At 40.0% G+C, this 27223-nt stretch overlaps 1 protein-coding gene across 1 annotated transcript in view; it reads right to left on the reverse strand.

The window, feature by feature from the left end:
• ALB (albumin) overlaps positions 1 to 27223 on the reverse strand; it is a 166490-nt gene that overhangs the window by 115266 nt on the left and 24001 nt on the right. The gene's annotated exons all lie outside the window — the stretch shown is intronic.

The following is a 27223-nucleotide window of genomic DNA, read 5'->3' on the forward strand; positions in this document are numbered from 1 at the left end:
AAAAAAAAGGTATATATGTATAATTTTTCTTAAACCTTAGTTATTGAGAAACACCTCACTTTTTTTTTTTTTTTTTTTTTTTTTTGGAGACAGAGTCTTGCTTTGTCACCTAGGCTGGAGTACAGAGGCACGAACTCGGCTCACTGCAGCAACCTTCTCCTCCCAGGTTCAAGCAACCCTCATGCCTCAGCTTCCCGAGTAGCTGGGACTACATGCAAGCACCACCACGACTAGCTAATTTTTGTATTTTTAGTAAAGATGGGGTTTTGCCATGTTGGTGACAGAGGTGTGAACTTCTGGCCTCAAGTGTTCTGCCATCTTCAGCCTTCCGAAGTGCTAGGATTACAGGCATGAGCCACCACACCCAACCAAACACCTCTGCTGTCCTTCATGTACCCAAGTATTACAGGCATGAGCCATCATACCCAGCATACCCAGCCAAGCACCACTATTGTCCTTCATGTATACCAAATATTTCCTACAAATGGCAGCATAATATTCCGTTGAGTTTCTGCATCACAATTTATTTCAGCAATTCGCTATTATTGGCCATTTATAATTTTCCTTCCCCATCCTATGAAACAATAATGCATATATTTTTTCTTCTTTGACATTTTTCACAAGAATTTATATAATTCCCGTATTAGGAAATCAAAGGGAGAGGATCCTGTGTAACTATTTATATTTACTGCCTAATAACTTCACAAATGGTTTGAGTAGTTTATACTGACGTCAGTAAATATAACAATTTCAATTTAACCTCATCATTAGTCATTTTATTTTTCTGAAATATTTGCTATGTTAATAGGAATAAAAGTATCTTATTTTAAACTATATTTTAATTACTATTGAAACTGAACATTATTAATCTCATTATTAACTTTTTGTTAAATAAATCAAATAGTCTGTTATTTTTTAAGACAGTATTAAGCTAATCACTTTGTATGAACTCTTTTATGACATAGATATTGTTTCTGTCAATACTGAGGCTAATATTTTTCAATTAATTATTTTAATTTAAAATATTCAGATTTTTAATGTCATAAACCTTTTCAAATTGTAGACAAACCATTTAATTTTTTTATATTTATTTTTAAAATATCTTCCTCATTAAAATACCAGATTTGTAATATATTAAAATAAAGTATTACATATAGTCAGCTTGCCTCTCCAGTGTTCCATAGTAGATTTTTCAACCATCCTGAATAATGAATCAAGTCCTGTTACCTCATATTCTACTATATACTACATAGAGTTGTCCTTGAAAGAAGCAGCTCAATTTGTAACCAATGCTTAAAATCAAAACTTCCTCTTTCGTGAATTTTGATTGATGCTTACATTCAAAACTATTATCTGTTTTCTCTGTTCATTGGGTTTTAATATGCATAGTCTGTCTTTCCCTATTGAAGTAGCACAGCTCAATTTTAGTTGTTGTAGGGAATTACTGGCTATCTCTTTGAAGTGCTCTCCAGAGGACTCTCCAAAGTTATTTATGTAGACTGGATCTTTAGAGGCTTCTTTTTCTGAATATATATCATATCATAATATATATTACATTTTGGTTGCTTAAATTATTTTGCATCTCAGTATTATCCCCAAACTAGGCCTGGTGCAATGGCTCACAGCTGTAATCCCAGCACTTTGAGAGGCCAAGGCAGGTGGATCACTTGTGGTCTGGAGTTCAAGATCAGCTTGGCCAACATGGTGAAATCCTGTTTCTACTAAAAATATAAAAATTAGCTGGGCGTGGTGGTGCATGCCTGTAATCCCAGCTACTTGGGAGGCTGAGGCAGGAGAATCACTTGAAGGGAGCGGGGGACGGGGGTGGAGGCTGCCATGAGCCAAGACCATGCCATTGCACTCCAGCCTGGGCAACAGAGTGACTCCGTCTCGAAAAAAGTTAAATATATATATATATATATATATACAGATAGATAGATATATAAAATTATCCCCAAACTAAAATTAGACATATTGAAATATGTTAAAGATAATATTCTTGAAAGGATGGTAAATTCTTTCTATTACTTGTATCACCTATCAAACTCTACAGATAGAAAAATGGGGGGAGGGAGAGAAGAAGAGAGGGAACAAGAGAGAATGAGAATAAAACAGTCATATAAGTTTTTATAGCATATAAATGAAAATATAAACTGTATTTCTTGTATTATAGGTAAATGACTACCGTTTTCACTTCCAAGATAGAAGACGCTCTACCATTTCAGATAAAAAACTCTATGCTAGGTTTTGATCAAACTTAGACATTCTGCAGTGCAAGGTATGATTTGTATATCTTCCGATCCTTGTATTCCCATGTTCTAAAAACAGGAATGTATAGATTTAAATATATGCTGCCCAGGGCAACAAACAGAGTCTTTCAACTATGCAGGCAAGTCTTTTCCTGTTAGTCTGGTTTCTTCTATGTCACTAAAACTCATGCTTGTCTCTAAGTTGTCACAATGTGCATAAGTGGCATAGTTCACGCCTGCAGAAAACGGAAGTGAGAAAAATACACGATAGAATAACAAGAGACCCTAAACTCTAAAATAATTAAGGCACTTTGGGGTGAGAATTTAGAAACAGAGATATTACTGCAATTTATCATTCTTTAGAGTAATAGGAATAAAAACTGGGGGTTGAGGCTGGGAGGTGGAAAAAGAAGTGAAATACTATGATGTCTACAATATTACTGAGTCTGACCGTGACTATGTTTAAATAATCCCTGGAATTTACCCAGTATAGCCAAATCACCTTGGAGGGCAATGATTTTTAAGTCTGGACCATCCTCAACATAGTTAAAGGTGGAATTTCACACCTAGAGATAAACAATACAGTTTTTCGGTAAGTTGTTTGGGCCAATATATGGCTTTGTTTGCAACAAAAAGTACTGCAGTCATGCCCCTTGTAACATTTTGGTCAACAATGAACCTCATATATCATAGTGATCCCATAAGATAATAATAATACTGTATTTTTACTGTAGCTGTTCTATGTTTACATATGTTTAGATACACACAAATACCATTGTGTTACAATTGCCTACAACATTCATGTACAGAAAAATGCTGTACAGGTTTGTAGTCTTGAAGCTATAGGCTGTACCATATATCCTAGGTGTGTAGTAGGCTATGCCACCTAAATTTGTGTAAGTACACTCTATTATGTTTGTACAATGACAAAAATAACATTTCTCAGAATGTCTCCTTGTTGTTAAGATGTATAACTGTATTTGCCTTGTGAACATGGAACCAGCAGAAAGCATTACAAGTTACTGATTGACATAGTTGATTTTCTTTAATTTGGGTTTTACATAATCCCTAAAACTCTGATTGAAGAAAAGGTTTTTAAAAGAGAAATCTGCCAAAAAAATATATTAAAAGAGTTTTGATAAGCACCTGTAACTTAAATTCTCAATAAGACATGATTTGTCCCTAAATATCCTGTGGAAAGTAAGTCATTTTTTAAACATCTATTCTTGTTTTTAAAATATAAAATCTTAATGATCATGCCATAAAATTATCTGAAAAAATATACACTTTTTGTTATTTATGAATATATGATCTTCAGTTAAAAAAAAATTCAGCCTTTAAAGTTTATGCATTAAAATAATATTTTTTTCATAAATGTTTCATTATGCCCTTTTCTACATGTTCTAATTTCAAGTTGAAGGTTGAGATAGAAAGAGCTGTGTAGAAGTTATACAAACTGTTGCCAATCTAATCTTCTTTAAAAAATGTTATCAACGATGAATCCCTATTCCCAGTCACCTCCAGTCTAAACTACTTCTCAGGGTCCTAGAGTCTCCATATCTGGGCCTAACTTTCCTACTTTGTTTCCAATAACCCTGAGTGCTCCTCTTCTATCCTGGTTAGGTTTACCAAATTCATTCATTCGATAAATGTCTGTTAAATCCTTACCATGTGGCAAGCACGACAATGGAATGATAGTGCAGGCTCCAGAATCAGGCAGATCAGGTTAAAATATGAGTTTTATCCCTTACTGTGAGGTTCCTTAACCTGCATTTGCCTCTGTTTCTTATCTGTCGAAAAGGAACAATAAAGCATCATAGGTTTGTTATAAAGATTAAAGGAAAGAATGGATGTCAAGTGCATAAAACAGTTTCTGGCACATGGCCCTCCACAAATGTTAGATGTTGCTATTAGGGAGCTTACAGTGAAACAGGAAAACAAAAAATTAAAACAAAATAGGTTGCTATTCCAGGGGAAGTTCAGCATGTTATGAAAGGGACAAAAGAGGCAACTACATTATCAGAAACAGTTTCCTAGAAGAAGAAACTCTAAAATATAAGTAGAAGTCAGCTTGGTGATAGGAGAAAGGAGCGGTCTACAGAAGAAGAGCTATATGTGAAAAGGCCCAGGAATACATTAGCATGATAATTACAGGAAACAGAGAAATTCAGTACAGCTGAGGAATGAGAGATAAGGCCAGAGAAAAGGAGCAGGATCCAGGTCAAAAGATTCTTTAAGAAATTTTTTTGTTTGTTTATTTTAGAGACAGAGTCTCTGTCCCCCAGGCTGGAATGCAGTGCCCCGATCATAGCTCACTGAAGCCTCAAACTCCCGGGCTCCAGGGATCCCCCACCTCAGACTCTTGAATAGCTGGGACTACAGGTGTGTACCACCTTGCTTGGCTAATTTTTTAAAAAAATTTTTGTAGAGACAGGGTCTTATATGTTGCCCAGGCTGGTCTTAAGCTCCTGTCCTCATGTAATCCTCCTGATTGCTTGAGGAGGCCTCAGCCTCCCAAAGCATTGGGGTCACAGGCATGAGCCACTGCGCCTGGCTTCTTTAAGGAATTTTCAACCTCATACCAGGAGAAATGAAAAGCAGTTTGAGGATTTTAAGAAGAAAAGCAATTTGATTCTGCTCAGGTTTGAAAATACATGGCTGTTGGCCAGACGCGGTGGCTCATGCCTGTAATCCTAGCACTTAGGGAGGCCAAGGCAGGCAGATCACTTGAGGTCAAGAGTTCAAGACCAGCCTGGCCAACATGGTGAAACCCTGTCTCTACTAAAAATACAAAAATTAGCCAGGCATGGTGGCAGGCGCCTGTAATCCCAGCTACTTGGGAGACTGAGGCAGGAGGATTGCATGAACCTGGGAGGTGGAGGTGCAGTGATCCCAGATGGTGTCACTGCACTCCAGTCTGGGCAACAGAAGGAGACTCTGTCTCAAAAAAAAAAAAAAAAAAAAAAAAAGAAGAAAAAGAAAGGAAAAAAAAGAAAAAGAAAATATGTGGCTGCAGAAAAGAGATTGGATTATAGAAAAAAAAAAAGAGAGAGAGAGAATAGAAACGTTTCTTGTGTCCTATCATCATGATATGCCCTACCAGCCTTCAAAGGCCAGATAAATACCATAGTCTTTGTTAAGCCGTTCTTTACTGTCCAACCTTTTAGTTTAATTTTCTATTGATGCATAAGAGGTATATACTTTTTTCAGGATACATGTGAAAATTTAATACATTCATATAATTTTTAAAGAGCAAATCAATGTAATTAGAAGATGTATCATCTTAAATATGTCTTTTCTGTATGCTAGAAACATTCAAATTGTTCTCTTTGAGCTATTTTAAAATATACAACAAATTATTGTAAACTAGTCACCCTACTGATATATCAAACACTAGGTCTTATTTCTCATATCAAATCGACCCATTATCAACCTCTCTCCTTCCTCTTCTCTTCACTACCCTTCCTAGCTTCTAGTAACCACCAAACTGTTCTCTATCTTCATGAGATCAACTTTTTTAGCTCCCAAATATGAGCCAGAACATGTGATATCTGTCTTTCTGTACTTGGCTTGTTTCACTTAATATGATTTCCAGTCACTCATGTTGCTGCAAATGACAAGATTTCATTTTCTTATGGCTGAATAATATTCCATTGTGTGGGTGTGTGTATATATACACCCCATTTTCTTTATCCATTTATCCACTGAAGAACACTCAGGTTGAGTCCATATTTTGGGTACTGTGAATAGTGCTGCAATAAACATGGCAATGCAGGTCTCTCTTGGATATATTGATTTCCTTTCTTTTGAATATGTTACAGGATTCCTTCGTGCGGCTTCGCCAGCCAGAAATCTCTGCGGCTGTGGTGACCTCTGCCCAGGGACTGGCTCGGGCCTGCCGGCCTCACTCTGCCCCCTCGGCTCGGCAGGCTGCATTTGGCTCACACATCCCACACCTGAACAGGAACTCCGCAATCAGCCTACAGCTGGACCGGGAGTGCCGTGGAAAGTTTTCACGTTGGTTGCCGGAGTCTAGATGAGGGGAATCTGGTGGTGTCCAAAAGCTCAGCGATACCGGCAACCACGGAGCCCCAAGGGGCATTACAGCTTTTGCCCGGGGAGTCCTGAGGTCTGAGCCCCCAAGAAATGTTGTAGGTTTTATATTAATAGTTCAGCTAGCCAGCCAGGAGGGAATGGCGCCTAACTGCTTCGCTTCTTCACTCCTGCAGCTACTCAAACAGGGGCATGTTATAGCTCTCTCCACTGCCCTCAGCTTGGTGGATGGGGGCATGTAACAGCTCTCCCTGCAGCCCACAGCTAGGTGAATGGAGGCGTGTTACAGCTCTCCCCGCTGCCCACAGCTTGGAGGACAGGGGCGTGTTACAGCACATTCGTTTCTGCTGCCTGCAGCTCGGCAAACAAGGGTGTGTGATGCCCAGCAGTCTTTTCACTCCCCTAGCTCGATGAGCAGGAGTGCGTGTTACAGCTCTTTTTGTATCCACCATTTGATGGATTCCAGGTTCTTGTCCTGAGACCAAGAGGAATAAGGTAGGTGGACACCAGAGAGTGAGCAAGGCAGAGAATAATTTTATTGAGCAACAGAAAAGCTCTCAACATGAGAGGACCCAAAGTGGGTAGCCCTCTGTGTGAGAAGGGGCCCAAAGCGGGTAGTCACCTGTGAGACTGAGTCCAGGGTTTTTATGGGCGCAGAATGGGGGAGTGCATGCTGATTGATCCATGGGCAGGCCTAGAAAAAGCACCATTCAAATTGGCCAAAAGGCATTGAGGACGTTTTCACTCTGGTGGTGGACTCTACCCAGAACTAGCAGCTCAGTTTTCAGGCTTCAGGTTGTCCTCGACTTGAAGGTCAGGTTTCACCAGGGACCCATCCTTGTCTGCCTAGGAACTTTGCCTGTCTCCTGTTGCTATCAAATGCATACCCAGTAGTGGACTTGCTGGATCATATAGTAGTTCTATTTTTAGTTTCTTGAGGAACCTCTATACAGATTTCCATAGTGATTATACTAATTTGCATTCCCACCAACAGTGTACAAGGATTCCCCTTTCTCCATATCGTCACCAGCATCTGCTATTCCCTGTCATTTGATAAAATGCATTCTAACTGGAATGAGATGATATCTCATTATGGTTTTGATTTGCATTTCTCTGATGATTAGTGATGTTTAGCATTTTTTATATACTGTTGGCTAGTAGTATATTTTCTTTTGAGAAATATCTCTTAGAAACTTTTGCCCATTTTTAAATCAGATTTTTTTTTCTGTTGAGTTGTTTGAGCTCCTTATACATTCTGGTTATTAATCCCTTGTCAGGTGGATAGTTTGTAAATATTTTCTCCCACTCTGTGGGTCATTTCTTTACTTTGTTGTTTCCTTTGCTATGCAGAAGTGTTTTAGCTTAATGTGATCCCATGTATTTTTGCTTTGGTTGCCTATGCTTTTGATGTCTCACACAAAAAAATTTTTTATCCAGACCGATGTCCTGGAGCATTTCTCCAATGTTTTTTGAATAGAAGGTTCATAGTCTCATGTCTTGAATTTAAGTCTTTAATTCATTTTGATTTTTGTATATGTTGGAGTGTGTCTAGTTTCATTCTTCTGATATGGTTATCCAGTTTTCCCAACACCGTTTATTGAAGAAACTGTCTGTTCTGTCATGTGTTCTTGGAACCTCTTTGGAAAATGCATTGGCTGTAATTTCATGGACTGATATCCGGGTTGTCTATTACATTCCATTGGTCTATGTGTCTGTTTTTATACCAATGCCATGATGATTTGGTTACTATAGCTTTGTAGTACTATTAATTTCTCTGAGACAGGGTCTTGCTCTGTTGCCCAAGCTAGACAGGAGTGGCATGATCATAGTTCACTACAGCCTTGAACTCCTGGGCACAAGCAATTCTCTTGCCTCAGCCTCATGAGTAGCTGGGACTATAGATACATGCCACCGTGCTGGCTAATTTTTATTGTATTTCATTTTTTATAGAGATGGGATCTTGCTATATTTCCCAGGCTGTTCTAGAACTCCTGGCCTCAAGCAATCCTCCTGCCTCAACCTCCTATAGTGTTGGGATTATAGGCATGAGCTGCCACACCTAGTCAGATGAGGACTTATCATAGCTTCAGTCTCATTACTTGTTATTGGTTGCTGAAGTTTTCTATTTCTTCATAGCTCAATCTTAGTAAGTTGGTTGTGTGCAGAAATTTATCCATTTATTCTAGGTTTTCCAATTTGTTGGCACCTAGTTGCTCATAATAGTCTCTAATGATTCTTTGTATTTCCGTGATATCAGTGGTTATGTCTCCTTTTTCATTTCTGATTTTATTTGTGTCTTCTCTTTTTTCATAGTCTGACTAAAGGCTTGTCAATTTTATCTATCTTTTCAGAAAACCAACTTTTTGATTCACTGATCTTCTGTATTGTTTTTTAGTTTCACTTTCATTTATTTCTGCCTGATCATTATTCTTTTCTTCTATTAATTTTGGGTTTGGTTTGCTCTTTCTTTTCTAGTTCCTTGAAGTGCGTTGTTTGTTTATTTGAAGTCTTTCGACCTTTTTGATATAGGTGTTTATTGCCATAAACTTCCCTCTTAGTACTACTTTTGCTGTATCCCATAGATTTTAGTATAATATAATCCTATTTTGTTACAATAAATTTTTTAGCTGCTTCTTAATTTCTTCATTGGTCCATTGGTCATTCAGGAGCATGTTGTTTAATTTCCATGTGTTTGTGTAGTTTCCAAGGGTCCTCTAATTATCGATTTCAAGTTTTATTTCATTCTGATCAGAAAAGATATCTGATATGATTTCCACTTTTTTAAGTTTGTTGAGATTTGTTTTGTGGATGAAGATATAGTCTATTTTGGAGAACGTTCCATTACTCATGAAAAGAATGTGTATTTTGTAGCAGTTGGGTAAAAAAGTCTGTAAATGTCAATTAGGTGTTTAGGGTCTAGTGTATAGTTTAATGTTTCTTTGTTGATTTTCTTTTTTTTATTTGAAGATATTCATGCAGAGCTAAATATGAGTGATCATAGCCATGACACAGCCCTCAGGAGGTCCTAAGAACATGTGCCCAAGCTGGTCGGGGCACAGCTTGGTTTTATACATTTTAAGGAGACACGAGACTTCAGTCAAATACATTTAAGAAATACGCTGGTTCAGTTCAGAAAAGTGGGAACACTCGAATGGTGCCGGGCTTCCAGCTTATAGGCAGATTTAAAAATTTTCTGGTTAACAATTGGTTGAGATTATCTAAAGACCTGGGATCAATAGAAAGAAATGTCTGGGTTAAGATAGGGGGTTGTGGAGAGCAAAGTTTAATTATGCAGATGAGGCCTCCAGGTAGCAGGCTTCAGAGAGAATAGATTGTAAATGATTCTTATCAGACTTAAAGATCTGTGTTGATGTTAATGCTGGAGAGGTATAATGAGGTATGTCTGACCCCCACTTCCCATGATGGCCTGAAACAGTCTCTCAGGGTAAATTTTTTTTTTTTTTTGAGACAGAGTTTCACTCTTGTTGCCCATGTTGGAGTGCAATGGTGAGATCTCAGCTCACCACAACCTCCCTCCCGGGTTCAGGCAATTCTCCTGTCTCAGCCTCCCGAGTAGCTGGGATTACAGGCATGCGCCACCATGACCAGCTAATTTTGTATTTTTAGTAGAAACAGTGTTTCTCCATGTTGGTCAGGCTGGTCTCAAACTCCCAAGCTCAGGTGATCCGCCCACCTTGGCCTCCCAAAGTGCTGGGATTACAGGCGTGAGCCACTGTGCCTGGCCTCTCAGGTTAACTTTTAAAAGAGTACTCTTGCCAAGGAGAAAATCCATTCAGATGGTTGAGGGTCCTTAGAATTTAATTTTTGGTTTACATTTTCCCCCTTCTGGCCAAGATTTGCCAGAGGCAACATCAAAGGCCAGCAAATCTTTATTTTGACCCATAGTAGCGCCAGGGTGGCATGGCTGCCTGCCCCAGGTCCATCTTGTCCCTCAGTGGGACTCCCTATGGCCAAGCGCCTTAAGAGTCAAAAGACTTATAGCCAATTAATTGTTCTAGGCCAGATAGGAATGGATGTGGACATGCATACAATACCTCTTAAAATTATTATTTTAAGTAAAAAGCCAACAAACAAAAACCAAAAGGAAAAGTTACAAAACTAATTTATTTTTAACTTCTACGTATTGAGGTACTGTAAGCTTGTTTCAGTTACAGACTTATAGTAATTTGCTATACAAAACATAAGCATACAAAAATTAGCCAGGCGTTGTGGTGCTGCCTGTAATCCCAACTATTTGTGAGGCTTGAGGCATGAGAATTGCTTGAACCCGAGAGGCAGAGGTTGCAGTGAGGCAAGATTGGCCACTGCACTCTATCTAGTCTGGGTGACAGAGTGAGACTCTGTCTCAAAACAAAAAAACAAAAAAAAAACAAAATAAGCATTGTTCTGAAAAAAAAAAAAAATTTAGATAGATAGATAGACAGATCTTAGCAAACTCATAACTGGGAGCATTATACCCAGGAGGCTTTGTTATAAGGTATCTTTATCCCATCAATAAATATTTTCATTTAATTTTACAGGAAGCAGAACTCTTTGTGGTTGGGGTAGATGCAAAAGGGACACATAATAGCTTAGGCTTGTTTTACCAGCCTTCTTGATTTGGAGGGTCTTACCTTGACCTAATTCTATCCCTCAAAACTGGCTCTTAGATTCTCATGTGCCCACCTCTTCCATGACAGTCCCTGGGCCTAGAGGGAGAGTTGGTTGTATAGTTTTAGGAGCAGAGCATTCGCAGTGAAAAACAGATCTGAGCCAGTGGGATGCCAAATGAGGGAGATTAGCATCTCTGGTCTTCAGAATTTTGGTTTCTTTGGAAGTAAAACAAGAGTAGATAAATAACATTTATATTTTGACAATCAAAAGAGTAATTGTGTGTTAGAACAGAAAAAGAAACCTATTTCAGTAGGGTACCACTAAAAATATGAAGAAAAATTATAAACTGGGGTACTCTCTAGAGGATTTTATTGTAGCCAAGAAATAATGATTTGATCTGCAATCAAAAAAACAAAAGTTAGGGCTGAAATCTATTATCAAGTGTTACACTTTTCCTCTGAACAATTTCTCTTTCTCTAGCCTTCCTTTTCTATTAAAGAGAAATTATATTAAGACCAATTTGTGTGCAAAACAAGTTTTAGGCTTATTATACTTGGCCTGATTATTTGCATAAAATGCAGCAATAATTAATTGGCCATATAGGCTTCTTTTAAGTTAGCTTTGCTGGAACTTTACCTAAAAATGTACTATTTTAGTTAAAGTCTTGGTAAAGGAATCAGTGTCTCCAATTGTTCTGTTTAAAAGACTGTTATTGAACTTATACAAATAACTATATTGTCATAAAATCACAATCGAATTTTGGAGAACTCAGAAACGTAAATTTGCTTACAAAAACATACTTCACCCAAACAACTCAAAGGAAAAAGATTTTTCTTGACCCTTCTTTAACCAGAACAACAGCTTTCAAGCAAGATGTTTGTTTACCTTGGAAATGCCATTCACAAGCCAAACAGCTCATGGGAGCTGTCTATCAGGCACTGTAGAATCTAGTAGCTCCTCTTACAGAAATTTTCCTAGGGAAGAAAGAGCCTCCCTGCTTATGAGTATCTCCTCCTTGTATCTCTAGGTAGCAAGATCCTATGTAAAATATTTTTATTTTATCACAGAACTCCTTGGGGCACCATTATTTCTATTAGCATAGGGGTAGCTTCAGTTAACATTCTATAGCAGTGCAGTAAATGCCCCTCAAGTGTAAATTTCTAGTCCAGTCGTTGTCACTGGGAAGTACTACTCATAGTTTTTTGCCCTCAGCCCCAGTAAATGCTCCACAAAGGGGTATGAAATGGAGCTTCATACTCCAGCTTCTACCCTATACTTTGTGGGCTCAGGTGATCTTACTAGGTCCTATTTGGCATGTCTGATTAACATTTCTCTTCAGTTTTACAGTACTAGATAGGAGAAACAACCCCCTGTTAGATATAATACCCATTTTCATAAGACATTTAGGTAAAGGGGTTACAACTACCTTACATAAAGCCTGTTTAAACATCTTAAATTTCATAATATTTTTAACCTGCATCATTTTTATGTTCTGGCCACAGGAAATTATTTCTTCTCCCCAGGCCATTTTACCTTTTCTGTTGGAAAAGGGTTTGGGTTCCCAGCAGGGAGCTGCATCTGTAATACTCATGAGGGATAGAAAATTTGATAAGCCTTCTGAAAGGGGCCCCTTTCACCCCAAAATTTACCATGACCTGGATAATAGGTATATTTGGTTGGAGGATATCCCAGTTATTATAAAGCCAGTCCCACATGGCTTGCATATGAAGCATATTAACTGCTTCATCTGGTGTGCTCCACTTGGTATTTTAGAGGGAGAGTTGGGGAATTCCCTTTTCAGGGCAAACAGACCTTACAGTGACATTTATCTGGTACACTAGGCTGATGGTTCTCTCAGGAATAACCTCCTGTGCATTTGGATCACATATACTCATCGGTGATTATTCAACAGTAAGCTGTGGCTCCTGCCTCAATCCAAATAAGCCCTTACATTCTGTAGTATTTAAAATTAAGAATTCTGTTCTTAAAGTGGTTATTTTTACAATCCACTACATAGGTATTTTAAGAAACTGATGATACCGATCTACAAAATGGAACAATTTCTTTACATTATTCTCTATGGCTTTAATAGTTATTTGGTTTGGAGGGAGATACCAAGACAGCTGAATAGGAACAGCCCTAGTCTACAGCTCCCAGCATGAGCAACACAGAAGTTGGTGATTTCTGGATTTCCAACTGAGGTACTGGGTTCATCTCACTGGGGCTTGTCAGACAGTGGGTGCAGCCCACGGAGCATGAGCCAAAGCAGGGCAGGGCATTGCCTCACCCGGGAAGCACAAGAGGTCGGGGAATTCACTTTCCTAGCTAAGGGAAGCCGTAACAGACGGTGGCTGGAAAATTGGGACACTCCCACCCTAATACAGTGCTTTTCCAATGGTCATAGCAAATGGCACATCAGGAGATTATATCCTGTGCCCGGCTCAGAGGGGCCCACGCCCATGGAGCCTCGCTCACTGCTAGCACAGCAGTCTGAGATCAAACTGCGAGATGGGAGTGAGGCTGGGGGAGGGGCATCTGCCATTGCTGAGGCTTGAGTAGGTAAACAAAGCAGCCAGGAAGCTCGAACTGGGTGGAGCCCACTGCAGCTCAAGGAGGCCTGCCTGCCTCTGTAGACTCCACCTCTGGGGGCAGGGCATAGCTGAACAAAAGGCAGCAGAAACTTCTGCAGACTTACACGTCCCTATCTGACAGCTATGAAGAGAGTAGTGGTTCTCCCAGCATGGAGTTTGAGATCTGAGAACGGACAGACTGCCTCCTCAAGTGGGTCCCTGACCCCCAAGTAGCCTAACTGGGAGGCACCTGCCAGCCAGTAGGGGCCGATTGACACCTCATATGGCCAGGTGCCCCTCTGAGACGAAGCTTCTAGAGGAAGGATCAGGCAGCAACATTTGCTGTTCTACAATATTTGCTGTCCTGCAGCTGCCACTGGTGATACCCAGGCAAACATGGACTGCGGTGGACATCCAGCAAACTCCAGCAGACCTGCAGCTGAGGGTCCTGACTGTTGAAAGGAAAACTAACAAACAGAAAGGACATCAACATCAAAACCCCATCTGTATGTCACCATCATCAAAGACCAAAGGTAGATAAAACCACAAAGATGGGGAGAAACCAGAGCAGAAAAGCTGAAAATTCCAAGAATCAGAGCTCCTCTCCTCCTCCAAAGAAACGCAGCTCCTTGCCAGCAACGGAACAAAGCTGGACGGAGAATGACTTTGACAAGTTGAGAGAAGAAGGCTTCAGACAATCAGTAATAAGAAACTTCTCTGAGCTAAAGGAGGATGTTCGAACCCATCGCAAAGAAGCTAAAAACTTTGAAAAAAGATTAGATGAATGGCTAACTAGAATAAACAGCATAGAGAAAAACTTAAATGATGTGATGGAGCTGAAAACCATGGCACAAGAACTACATGACGCATGCACAAGCTTCAGTAGCTGATTTGATCAAGTGGAAGAAAGGGTATCAATGACTGAAGATCAAATGAATGAAAAGAAGCGAGAAGAGAAGTTTAGAGAAAAAAGAGTAAAAAGAAACGAACAAAGCCTCCAAGAAATACGGGACTATGTGAAAAGACTAAATCTACGTCTGATTGGTGTATCTGAAAGTGACGGGGAAAATGGAACCAAGTTGGAAAACACACTTCAGGATATTATCCAGGAGAATGTCCCCAACCTAGCAAGGCAGGCCGACATTTAAATTCAGGAAATACACAGAGCATCACAAAGATACTCCTAGAGAAGAGCAACTCCAAGACACATAATTACGAGATTTAACAAAGTTGAAATGAAAGAAAAAATGCTAAGGGCAGCCAGAGAGAAAGGTTGGGTTACCCACAAAGGGAAGCCCATCAGACTAACAGCTGATCTCTCGGCAGAAACTCTACAAGCCAGAAGAGAGTGGGGGCCAATATTCAACATTCTTAAAGAAAAGAATTTTCAACCCAGAATTTCATATCCAGCCAAACTAAGCTTCATAAGTGAAGGAGAAATAAAATCCTGTACAGACAAGGAAATGCCGAGAGATTTGGTCACCACCAGGCCTGCCTTCCAAGACCTCTGGAAGGAAGCACTAAACATGGAAAGGAACAACCAGTACTAGCTACTGCAAAAACATACCAAATTGTAAAGACTATCGACACTATGAAGAAACTGCATCAACTAACGAGCAAAATAACCAGCTAACATCATAATGACAGGATCAAATTCACACATAAAAATATTAACCTTAAATGTAAATGGGCTAAATGCTCCAATTAAAAGTCACAGACTGGCAAATTGGATAAAGAGTCAAGACCCATCAGTGTGCTGTATTCAGGAAACCCATCTCACATGCAGAGACACACATAGGCTCAAAATAAAGGGATGGAGGAAGATCTACCAAGCAAATGGAAAACAAAAAAAGGCAGGGGTTGCAATCCTGGTCTCTGATAAAACAGACTTTAAACCAACAAAGATCAAAAGAGACAAAGAAGGCCATTACATAATGGTAAAGGGATCAATTCAACAAGAAGAGCTAACTATCCTAAATAAATATGCACCCAATATAGGAGCAACTGGATTCATAAAGCAAGTCCTTAGAGACCTACAAAGAGAATTAGACTCCCACACAATAATAATGGGAGATTTTAACACCCCACTGTCAATATTAGATCAATGAGACAGAAAGTTAACAAGGATATCCAGGACTTGAACTCAGCTCTACACCAAGCAGACCTAATAGACATCTACAGAACTCTCCACCCCAAATCAACAGAATATACATTCTTCTCAGTACCACACCACACTTATTCCAAAATTGACCACATAGTTGGAAGTAAAGCACTTCTCAGCAAATGTAAAAGAACAGAAATTATAACCAACTGTCTCAGACTACAGTGCAATCAAACTAGAACTCAGGCTTAAGAAACTCAATCAAAACCACTCAACTACATGGAAATTGAACAACCTGCTCCTGAATGACTACTGGGTACATAACGAAATGGAGGCAGAAATAAAGATGTTATTTGAAACCAATGAGAACAAAGACACAACATACCAGAATCTCTGGGACATATTTAAAGCAGTGTGTAGAGGGAAATTTATAGCACTAAATGCCCACAAGAGAAAGCAGGAAAGATCTAAAATTGACACCCTAACATCACAATTAAAGGAACTAGAGAAGCAATAGCAAACACATTCAAAACTAGCAGAAGGCAGTACATAAGATCAGAGCAGAACTGAAGGAGATAGAGACATCATCACTGGTCATTAGAGAAACGCAAATTAAAATCACAATGAGATGCTATCTCACTCCAGTCAGAATGGTGACCATTAAAAAGTCAGGAAACAACAGATGCTGGAAAGGATGTGGAGAAATAGGGACACTTTTACACTGTTGGTGGGAGTGTAAGTTAGTTCAGCCATTGTGGAAGACAGTGTGGTGATTCCTCAAGGATCTCGAACTAGAAATACCATTTGACCCAGCAATCCCATTACTGGGTATATACCCAAAGGATTATAAATCATTCTATTACAAAGACACATACACACGTATGTTTATTGTGGCACTATTCACAATAGCAAAGACTTGGAACCAACCCAAATGTCCATCAGTAATAGACTGGATAAAGAAAATGTGGCACATATACACCATGGAATGCTATGCAGCCATAAAAAAGGATGAGTTCATGTCCTTCGCAGGGACATGGATGAAGCTGGAAACCATCATTCTCAGCAAACTATCACAAGAACAGAAAGCCAAACACCGCATGTTCTCACTTATAAGTGGTAGTTGAACAATGAGAACATATGGACGTAGGGAGGGGAACATTACACACGGGGGCCTGTCAGGGGCTGGGGGGCTAGGGGAGGGATAACATTAGGAGAAGTACCTAATGTAGGGTTGCTGGGTGTAGCAAACCACCATGGCATATGTATACCTGTGTAACAAAACTGCACATTCTGCACATGTACCCCAGAACTTAAAGTATAATAATAATAATAATAAAGAGAACTTATTACAGTTACTCTCTTGCTTTTCAGGTTGCTTTTTGTAATTCCTCTTTTCTTTTCTTCCTTTCTTACAACCTTCCTTTTACTTCCTTTGTGAGAGTGATATGGGTAGTACATTTTAATTTGTCACGTTTTATTTTTAGTGACTCTGTTACAGGATTTGCATAGTGGTTACCATAAGGCTTACAAAAAATATCTTACAAACATAACAAATTATTTCCAAAAGATGACAACTTATCTCAGGTCACAAAGAATAGAAACAAAGTAACAAAGAAAAAATTTTTAAAACCCTCTACACTTTAACCACATCCATCCCACATTTTGACTTTATATTGTCTCATTTTACATATTTTTATATTGCCTATCTCTTAACAGGTTGTTGTAGGCAATATTGTCTTGGATAGATTTGTTTTGGGGCTTCATATTAGCGTTATGAGTGAATTACACATCACAATTACAGTATTAGATGATTCTGGATTTGTCCACGTACTTAATTTTACCAGTGGGTTTTATAATTTCCACTGTTTTCATTTTGCACATTAGTGGCTTTTTACTCATTTTGCACATTAGTGGCTTTTTTATTGAAGAATTCCCTTTAGCATTTCTTGTAAGATCTGTTGATGGTGAATTCTTTCAGCTTTTGTTTTTCTGGGAAAGACTGAATATCTCTATACTTAAAGGCCAGCTTTGCTGGATACAGTTTTTTTGGATGACAGTTTTTTTTTTTTCCTCTCTCTTTCAGCACTTTGAAAATGTCCTCCCATTCCCTCCTGGCCTGTATGTTGGGTTGCCAGACAAGTTGGGGCTCCTTTATATACTATTTGTTTCTTTTCTCTAGCTGCTTTTAAGATCCTCTCTTTGTCCTTGACCCTTGAGAGTTTGATTATTATATGCCTTGGGGTAATCTTATTTTGGTCAAATCTTTTTGGTGCTCTCTGACCTTTCTGTACCTGGATATTTATCTCTTTCTCAAGAAAGAGATTGGAAAGTTTTCTGCCATTATTTCTTTGAATAAGCTTTATACTCCTTGCTCTTGTTAACTCTCTCTTGAACACCACTAATTCTTAAGCTTTCAGGTAATTTTCTAAATCTTAAAAAATATATAGAAATCTTCGTTCCTTTTCATTCTTTTTTTCTTTTTTCTGTTCTATGTATTTTCAAATAGCCTGTCTTTGTGCTCGCTAATTCTTTCCTTTGCTTGATTTATTCTGCTGTTGAGAGCCTCTAATGAATTTTTCAGTTTGGCAAATGTATTTCTCAGTTCAAAGATTTATGTTTGATTTTTTATTTATTTTTATTTATTTATTTATTTATTTATTTATTTATTTATTTATTTTTTGAGACGGAGTCTCGCTCTGTCGCCCAGGCTGGAGTGTAGTGGCGCGATCTCGGCTCACTGCAAGCTCTGCCTCCCGGGTTCACGCCATTCTCCTGCCTCAGCCTCTCCAAGTAGCTGGGACTACAGGTGCCCGCCACCACGCCCGGCTAATTTTTTTTGTATTTTTAGTAGAGACGGGGTTTCACCGTGGTCTTGATCTCCTGACCTCGTGATCTGCCCGCCTTGGCCTCCCAAAGTGCTGGGATTACAAGCATGAGCCACCGCGCCCGGCCTGATTTTGTAAATCATTATTTCAATCTCTTAGTTAAATTTATCTGATAAACTTCTGAATTGCTTTTCTGTATTCTCTTGGATATCACTGAGTTCCCTTAAAACTGCTATTTTTGAATTCTTGGTCAAACAGTTCGTATATCACCATCTTGTTAAGGTCAGTTGTTAGGGCCCTTACTTTGTCTGTTTGAGGAGGTTATGGTTCCCTGTCTTTTGTTGTTTATTTTTTCTTTTTTTTTTTTCCGAAAAGGAGTCTTGCTCTGTCACCCAGACTGGAGTACAGTGGTGTGATCTTGGCTCACTGCAACCTCCGCCTCCTGGGTTCAAGCAATTCTCCTGCCTCAGCCTCCTGAGTAGCTGGGATTACAGGCCCCTGCCACCACACACAGCTAATTTTTGTATTTTTAGTAGAGACAGGGTTTCACCATGTTGGCCAGGCTGGTTTCAAACTCCTGACCTCATGATCCGCCTGCCTTGGCCTCCCAAAGTGCTGGGATTACAGGCATGAGCCACTGCACCTGGCTTGCTGTTGTTTCCTATGGATGAACATCTATGTCTTTGCATTGAGGGATCAGCTATTTATTCCAGTCTTCTCTGTCTGGCTAGTTTTGGTTTTTATTAGCTATGTTTGTTCAGAAATTCTTTGTAATTTACTGATTATTTCTTTTATTTATTTTTTTCTGTAGGTTACTGCCTCCTTTTCAGTACTAGATGGTTGGTGCCTTAAGCCCAGGTTAGCATTGGTTTTAGTAAATGATCAGAGTGCCACCCATCCTAAATGGGAGAGGTCCCAAAGAGGATATCCCAGTAGTGTGGGAAGGCCAGCCAGGGGTTTTTACCCAGGGGACCTGTGAGATGAACCTCTTACTGTGTGGTACTGCTAAACAGCCACTCTGATTTGGCATCTCCTTTGGCCAAGTTATAGAGCAGCGTTTCCAGAGATAAGGATGGTATTTCTACCTCACCACTTTGTCTCTGGCTTTCCTCAGCGATATTTCTCCCTTCTGGTACTCTCAATGCTTCTTGTGGGTTGAGACAGGGAAAGATTTCTCACAAGAAAACTCAGGATTGTGGAGAAGCTGGTTGTTCACCTCAGTCTCACTTTTTCCACTGTAGAAACTGTGAGTTGGGGGAAAATTTTCCACAAACTTGGTGTCAGGCACACTGGGGAAAAGGATATCATGAATATGGAAGTTTGAGTCTCTTACTATCTTCTTGGTGATTTTTTACTTTTCTGTGTCCCCAGGAACTGTCTTATCATAATATTTGAGTTCTGGGATATCGTTGGTGATAATCTTGGCCTATATATTTGTTTGGTTTTCTGTGTAGAGGAGTGAAGCCAGAAATACTACCATTTTGGAACCTGCAAGCTCTTATTGATCACTTTCTTCCTTCTAAACTCTAATCACACATATTGTCTTTACTCTGACGATGTATCTTTAATCCATAACCTCACCACAGGGCTAGTACCTGAGGAGAGGAAGGCAAAATGGAAGATTAGCCATCTGTCTTTCCAAGCATAGCTCTAAAAAAGATTTTTACAAGCTATAAAGGTGTTGTAGGTGGGATTTCCAGAAAGTAGACTTTGAGTTTAGCGCATCATGGAAGTAAGGAGTATCCATGGGATCAATATCTGTGGAAGGGACAGAAAGGAAGCAGGAGTAGGAAGAGTGAGGAGTCAAACAACAGCCTCAGCCAACCCCACTGGAAGCCCTGGAGCTAGAATAACCTTTCACATGACAAGGCCTTTATACCCCACATAGTTATTTGGTGTGGGTTGGATGTGAGACTTCCCATGCACACCACAGTGTTGTCTACTACCCTGGGATGAGCTAGCTTGAACTGCTCACCCAAGAAACCTAACCAAGTTCATCAAAATCTTCATCAGACTTCATACATAGTCACATACTCATACCTCCTAGTAGCTACGGCCTCCTTCTCAGGAAAAGGATGGATGAATTTTCAGTGTAGACTGACAGGTGGAAAGGACAGCGGAAGAGAAGCAGCAGCAGCAACAGCAACTGAATTTGTGCTGAACTCTGAACTGAACTAGAACATTTTGGGAGAACATGTCCAGGCATATATGTTAGATAGGGACCTACTGTTCAATAGCTATTATATCAACTAACTAGAGACACACAATGCTATGAACTCTAGGAGCATTTAAGACACTGAACCTCACCTGAGCCCAGAATTCTCTTGGGCCATAGGGTAACTACTTTACTAGATGTTCCCATTCTTGAGGCTCCTATAAGTTATATTTTGCCTATTAAATGGTGTTCTTGATAAAAGGAAGCAAATATTAACTGTGAATAAACAGGTGACTGCATGATCTATTTTGCATCTGTGGCTCAAATCCAAGCAAATAAAAAACAGAAATGTACTTCACTCTTAGATTATGCCTTTGAAATTATATGGATGAAATATCTGTGGCAATCCTTCAATCTTCTTTCCTTCTTTGCTAGGGCCCTGGTACTTCTTAAGAGAAGAATAAGAAACTCCAATTCTCATCACCCTCCCTCTCCTCTGCATTCAATTTATCTTCCTAGCTGCTGGCCCTGCTGACCAACAATGACCCCAGATCCTCAACCAAATGCTTGACTGTGGACTGACAGAGGCAGTAGCTTCATGAAGGCAACTTCCCATAGACCTTGCCACAAATCCCCTCTTTGCTGTTGCACTTCAACAGTCTGAAGTACTTGGTTTTTTGCTTTTCCCTGCAAGATTTGCCTATGAGACAGGTAGAGAGTATTGGTTGGTGATGATTTTTCTGACTCTCTACCTCTCTTCTTCCAGACCTTTATTTCTACAGCTCCATTCAGAGTTAATAAGTCACATATTCTGATAATTTTTATAGTGGCTCTATTGTCCTGATAGAATCCTGAAAGATATTCTTTCTAGACAAGTAAGTTAGAGAAACCAGATATGACATAATTGGTTTACAAATGGTCATTACCTTTCAAGAATTACCTTCTTCGTCTCAACCTCAATCATACCACTCCATTCATCTCCTCCCTTCTTCACAGAGAGGCCTCTGTGAAGGAATTCCTGCCATAGGGTTTCAGGTCAAGATGAACTCTGCCTGTCCACTTATTTCCAGAGAAAGTTGTCTATGGCAATAATTAATTGAACAATATATGAGACTGTTCACTGTAAACACTGCCTTTAAAGCCTGGATATACTAACTTGAGAGGCCTTAGAACTTTCCCATGACCTGATGTTCTTAACAAAGAACAGCAGAATGACAAGAGAGCTAGGCACAGTTCAGATGTAATCTGTCATATTCTTATGTAGAGTCAAATTCACATCATGTATACAGGAGGTATGAGGAATCTATGAATTTGTTTATGGGCAAGTTCGTTCATGCCTGAGGGTCTTTGCTTAAAGACTCACATGGCCCTATAACTACTGCTGGAAGTAAAAGCTTTCATCATGGGGCAACAATAGGCAGACACTTGGGACAAACAGCGTCTGAGGGAGTTTCAGAATTATTGGAAGCAATTCTGAAAAATCAAGATGTTGCTTTACTTAAAGTGAATCCCAAACAAGTGTGTTAAGCTCCTATTAGAACATTGACTTGGCTGCATACTAAGGTCTACTCAAGACCCTGAATTCGACCCACCAGTCTGTCTGGCAATTTTTTATGTATTTATGTATTTATGTATTTATTTATTTGAGATGCAGTCTTTCTATGTCGCCCAGGCTGGAGTACAGTGGAGCGATCTCAGCTCACTGCAACCTCTACCTCCCCAGTTCAAGTGATTATCCTGCCTCAGCCTCCTGAGTAGCTGGAATTACAAGTGCCTGCCATCATGTCTGGCTAATTTTTGTATTTTTTACACAGAGACAGGGTTTCATCATGTTGGCCAGGCTGGTCTTGAACTCCTGGCCTCAGGTGATCCACCTGCCTCGACCTCCCAAGGTCCTGGTAATCTTTTTGTCTGACAAAACTGTCTGATGTATGCTACTGCTTGAAGTATTTGCATCTTTAACCAAAGCAGGCTCAGGATGCTCCAGAAAAAATTATACCCTGATCCCTCAGAGTTCATTAAGAAACTTAACTGTTACATGATTTGCCCCAGCCCTTCGCCTTTGTCAGTATTTAGCACAATTCTCAATATTTTCACCAAGATGGTACACCCTTTACATTGGATCATATTCTGCTCTCTTGCTGATTAGGGAGGTGTTTCATCTCTATAACTACCTGAAAACTTAAAGTGAGACCATGTATTACAATCAGATGTGTGTTTCTAGAGTGCAGCCCTCAAAGCCTTCCAGGTCTGAATTGACCCACTCTCCTATTCACTGTCCACAAATGATGGTTAAAAAGAATGATCAATCAAATACAGAAAGAAGATTACCATGACCACATATCAAATAAACAATATGACTAGGTCATCCATCTTACAACAGAGGAGTTTGACTATAACCATTTTTATATATCCCTTATATGACAAACACGGATTCCGGTCCTTCTGCTTTCCTTCACGCCTAGTACAACATTACCTTTGCTACAGGTCAGTTTCTGGAGGAGATCTAAAACAATCCAAAGGAACTGTGGACATTGCCTGATACGAGTCTTCTGTGGTTTTCTTATCCACCAGGCCCTGAAGCATGTGAGTCTTTGGTTTCTATCTCCAGCATTGTCCAAACCTTCTCACATGCAGGTTGTCAACGTCTGTGTCTATAACCACCCTGGTCAAATTATCTTGCCACCTCCTATTGTCTGCCGCCCTCAAAGAAATTGACCATGGCTTTTACTCATGCTTCCATTGTATGACAAAATTGAATGGTCATCTATCTTTTACCTCACTATCATCAGTGTAACTCTTTTCATTTGCTTTGTTTCAAGTCAGTCCCCTCCCCTTCCTTGCCTTCCAAACCTCAGTAAAGGGCCCAATAAAACAGCCAATACTTGTCCAGAAGACTCCTTTATATCCTTAAAAACTTCTCTGAGCCCTCACTCCACTCCCTTGCTTTAACTGAAATCTGACTGTTCCCTGAAGACATCACTTTCTCTAAGCCCCTCTTAAGTTCATGTTTACTGGCAGGTAAATTAGGGAGTTCTTGTCAGATGGCTTCTATTTTCTTAGTAAAATAGGAGATGAGATCATCTTCTAAAAGTGATCCAGGAGGTGAGAGGTCAGAGATTGAGGAAAATGTTATCCTTCATTTCCAATTAATCAGCAAGTTCCATTTACTTTTATTTCAAAATTTATCTTAAATCCAACCATTTATAGCTATCTCCACCACTACCACAGTGGTCTGAGCCAGCATTATGTCTTTCCTGGATCTACCAAATCAGCCTTCTGATTTGTCTTCTTGCATCCTTTTGGCCTACTCCATGTAAGCAACAAGGATGATCTTTTCAACACATAAATCATAGCACTATCCAGCTTACCTCACTTTAGTGACATCCCATCTTTCTTTAGATAAATACAGAAATCCAAAGGAAGGGACAAGATGGCCAACTAAATGTAGCCAGGAAACACCTCTCCCACCTAAGGAAATCAAAATATAGAGTAAGCCATCACCCTCTGAACAGCTCTTTTGAGAGAAAACACTGAAAGTCAATAGAGAGATGATGTAGACATTGAGGTTGAAGAGAGAGGAAGCTGGGACAACTGTATGGAGTCATCGAGCACCAGGACCAGCTTCTGGTCCTGAACAGGTGCTCAGGAAAGGGTGAGTGAAGGAACTCTGGGGCACCACACTCCCACCACAGGACTCTGGGATCCTAGCTACAAGAGATCTGATTCCCCTCTAGACATTTGAATTGGCAAGGGGAACTCCCCGGAGATTAGGCAGAGGCAGAGTTCAAACCTGCACAGAGCCCAGAAAGTTTCACAGCCTATGGGGCAGCTGCAGCAAAACGTGACCACAGGCACCCATCCCCCAGGCTTTTCCATCTTGCTCTGGGTGACGGCAGCCACGGCTAACTGTCAGGCCAGAGAGAGGAGAACTCTTTTCCAAAAGATTGCAGTGCATCTGATCCATATGCCCCTTTGACTCTGACCCCTCCCAAGGCCATCTGCCAGACTGCTCTTGAAAGTGGGTACACACAGCACAGCCTCCTGAGTGCCTCATCTGAGTGTTTTGCTGGCAGACTGAGAGCCGTTCAGACCGCCAGCACAGCCGGTGAAGGAGCCAGAGTACAAAGTCGCGAGCCCAGTTCCCAATTTCCAGGGTTCGACCACACTGTCCAGGGGTATCGAGCTGAGATCTGTAGCCAGAGCTTGAGCAGGGGAGAAGCCCCCACTACCAGGACAAAGAGAAAGTGGGGCATGGGTTCCTGTGCTGATGTGGGAAGTAGGTGTCTTTCCCTCTGCAAGACCAGTCCGAGAAAGGTGTTGCCTGTTGGCCAGCTCAGCTTCGGCCTGAGGGATCCCCATGGGGCAGAATAGCTGGAACAGCCTAGCAATCTGGGCACAGAAGGCTTGGAACAAAACTAGCTGGTTTGGCCAGCTCCTGGGGCAGAAATTGGAGGAAGACCCAGTTGGGAAAGTGTCAGCTGGGCAGACTCAACAGTCACCTGCTGGGCTAAAAACCCTGGTCCATGGAGTTATACCAACTGCATTCTTGTAGCACCACAGCCCTGCCCCAGAATCCTCTGCCTTTGATCCACTGCATCACCAGACATACCCCACAATTCACTCCGATATTGCCAAGCTCAGAGGACCAGCAGGTCCCCTGGGAATTGCAGGTCTCCTGGTGACTTAAGAAGTACTTGTCAACCTACAAAAAGACTTAGCCACACAATAATACTGGTAAACTTTAAAACCCCACTGACAGCATTAGACAAATCCCTGAGGCAGAAAACTAACAAAGAAATTTTGGACTTAAATTTGACATTTGACCAATCGGACATCTATAGAATGCTCCCTTTATGAATCACAGAATATACATTCTCATCAGCACATGAAATATACTCTAAGATCACCCACATGCTTGGCCATAAAGCAAGTCTCAATAAATTTAAAAAAATCAAAATCATACCAACCATACTCCTGGACCACAGTGGAATAAAAATGGAAATCAATACCAGGAATATCTATGAAAACTACACAATTACATGGAAACTAAACAACTTGCTCCTGAATGACTTTTAGGTAAACAATGAAATTAAGGCAGAAATCAAAAAATTATTTGAAATAAATGAAAACAGAAACACACTATGCAAGAATCTCTGGGATGCAGCAAAAGCAGTGTTAAGAACAAAGTTTATAGTGCTAAATGCCTACCTCGAGAAGTTAGAAAGATCTCAGATTGAACCTAGAGGAAGTAGAACAATAAACTCACCCCAAAACTAGCAGAAGAAAAGAAATACCTAAAATTGGACCAGAAATGAATGAAATTGAGACCCCAAAATCCATACAAACAATATATGAAGCCAAATTTGTTTCTTTGAAATGATAAACAAGATCAATGGATCACTAGCTAGATTAACAAACTACAAAAAGAGAGAAAATCTAAAGAAGCACAATCAGAAATGACAAAGGTGAAATTACAACTGATCCCAAACAAATACAAAAGAGGCTCAGAGCCCGGGTGCGGTGTCTCACGCCTGTAATCCCAGCACTTTGGGGGACTGAGGCAGACAGATCACCTGAAGCCAGGAGATCAAGACCAGCCTGGCCAACATGGCGAAACCCCGTCTCTACTAAAAACACAAAAATTAGTCGGGCGTGGTGGCGCATGCCTGTAATCCCAGCTACACAGGAGACTGAGACAGAAGAACTGCTTGAACCCAGGAGGCGGAGGTTGCAGTGAGCTGAGATCATGCCACTGCACTCCAGCCCAGGTGACACAGTGAGACTCTGTCTCAAAAATAAAAAGAAAAAAAGTTAATAATAAAAAGAAAAGATCCTTAGAGACTACAATGAACACCTCTATTCACAGAAACTAGAAAATCTAGAGGAAATGGATAAATTCCTAGAAAAACACACACCCTACCAAGATTGCATCAGGAAGAAATTGAAACCCTGAATAGACCAGTAACAAGTTCCAAAATTGAATCAGTAATAACAAAAACTACCAACCAAAAAATGCCTTGGATCAAATGGATTCACAGCCAAATTCTATTAGATATACAAAGAAGAGCTGGTATCAATTCTACAGAAAATAATCCAAAACACTGAGGAGGAGGAACTCCTCCATAACTCATTCTATTCCGAAGAAACAATGAAAAAAGAAAGTTACAGGCCAATATTCTCATATACATGGAAGCAAAAATCCTCGACAAAAGACTAGCAAACCAAATCCAGCAGCACATCAAGAGTTAATTCGCCATGATCAAGTAGGTTTCATTCCTGGGATGCAAAGCTGGTTCAACATACACAAATCAATAAATGTGATTGATCATATAAACACAATTAAAAATTAAAACTACAGAATCATCTCAATAGACGTAGAAAAAGCCTTTGATAAAAATCCAACATCCCTGCATGAAAAAAACCCTCAGCAAATTTGGAATAGAAGGACAATATCTCAAAATAATAACAACTATCTATGACAAACCCACAGCCAATATCATGTTGAACCAGTAAAAGCTGGAAGGATTCTCCTTAAGAACTACAGCAAGACAAGAATGCCAACTCTCACCACTCCTATTCAACAAGTAGTGGAAGTCCTAGCCAGAGCAATCAGGCAAGAGAAAGAAATAAAAGGCATCCAAACAGGAAAATAA

This window comes from Hylobates moloch, unplaced genomic scaffold, assembly GCF_009828535.3.
Source record: "Hylobates moloch isolate HMO894 unplaced genomic scaffold, HMol_V3 SCAFFOLD_2, whole genome shotgun sequence".
NCBI classification, from domain to species: domain Eukaryota; kingdom Metazoa; phylum Chordata; class Mammalia; order Primates; family Hylobatidae; genus Hylobates; species Hylobates moloch.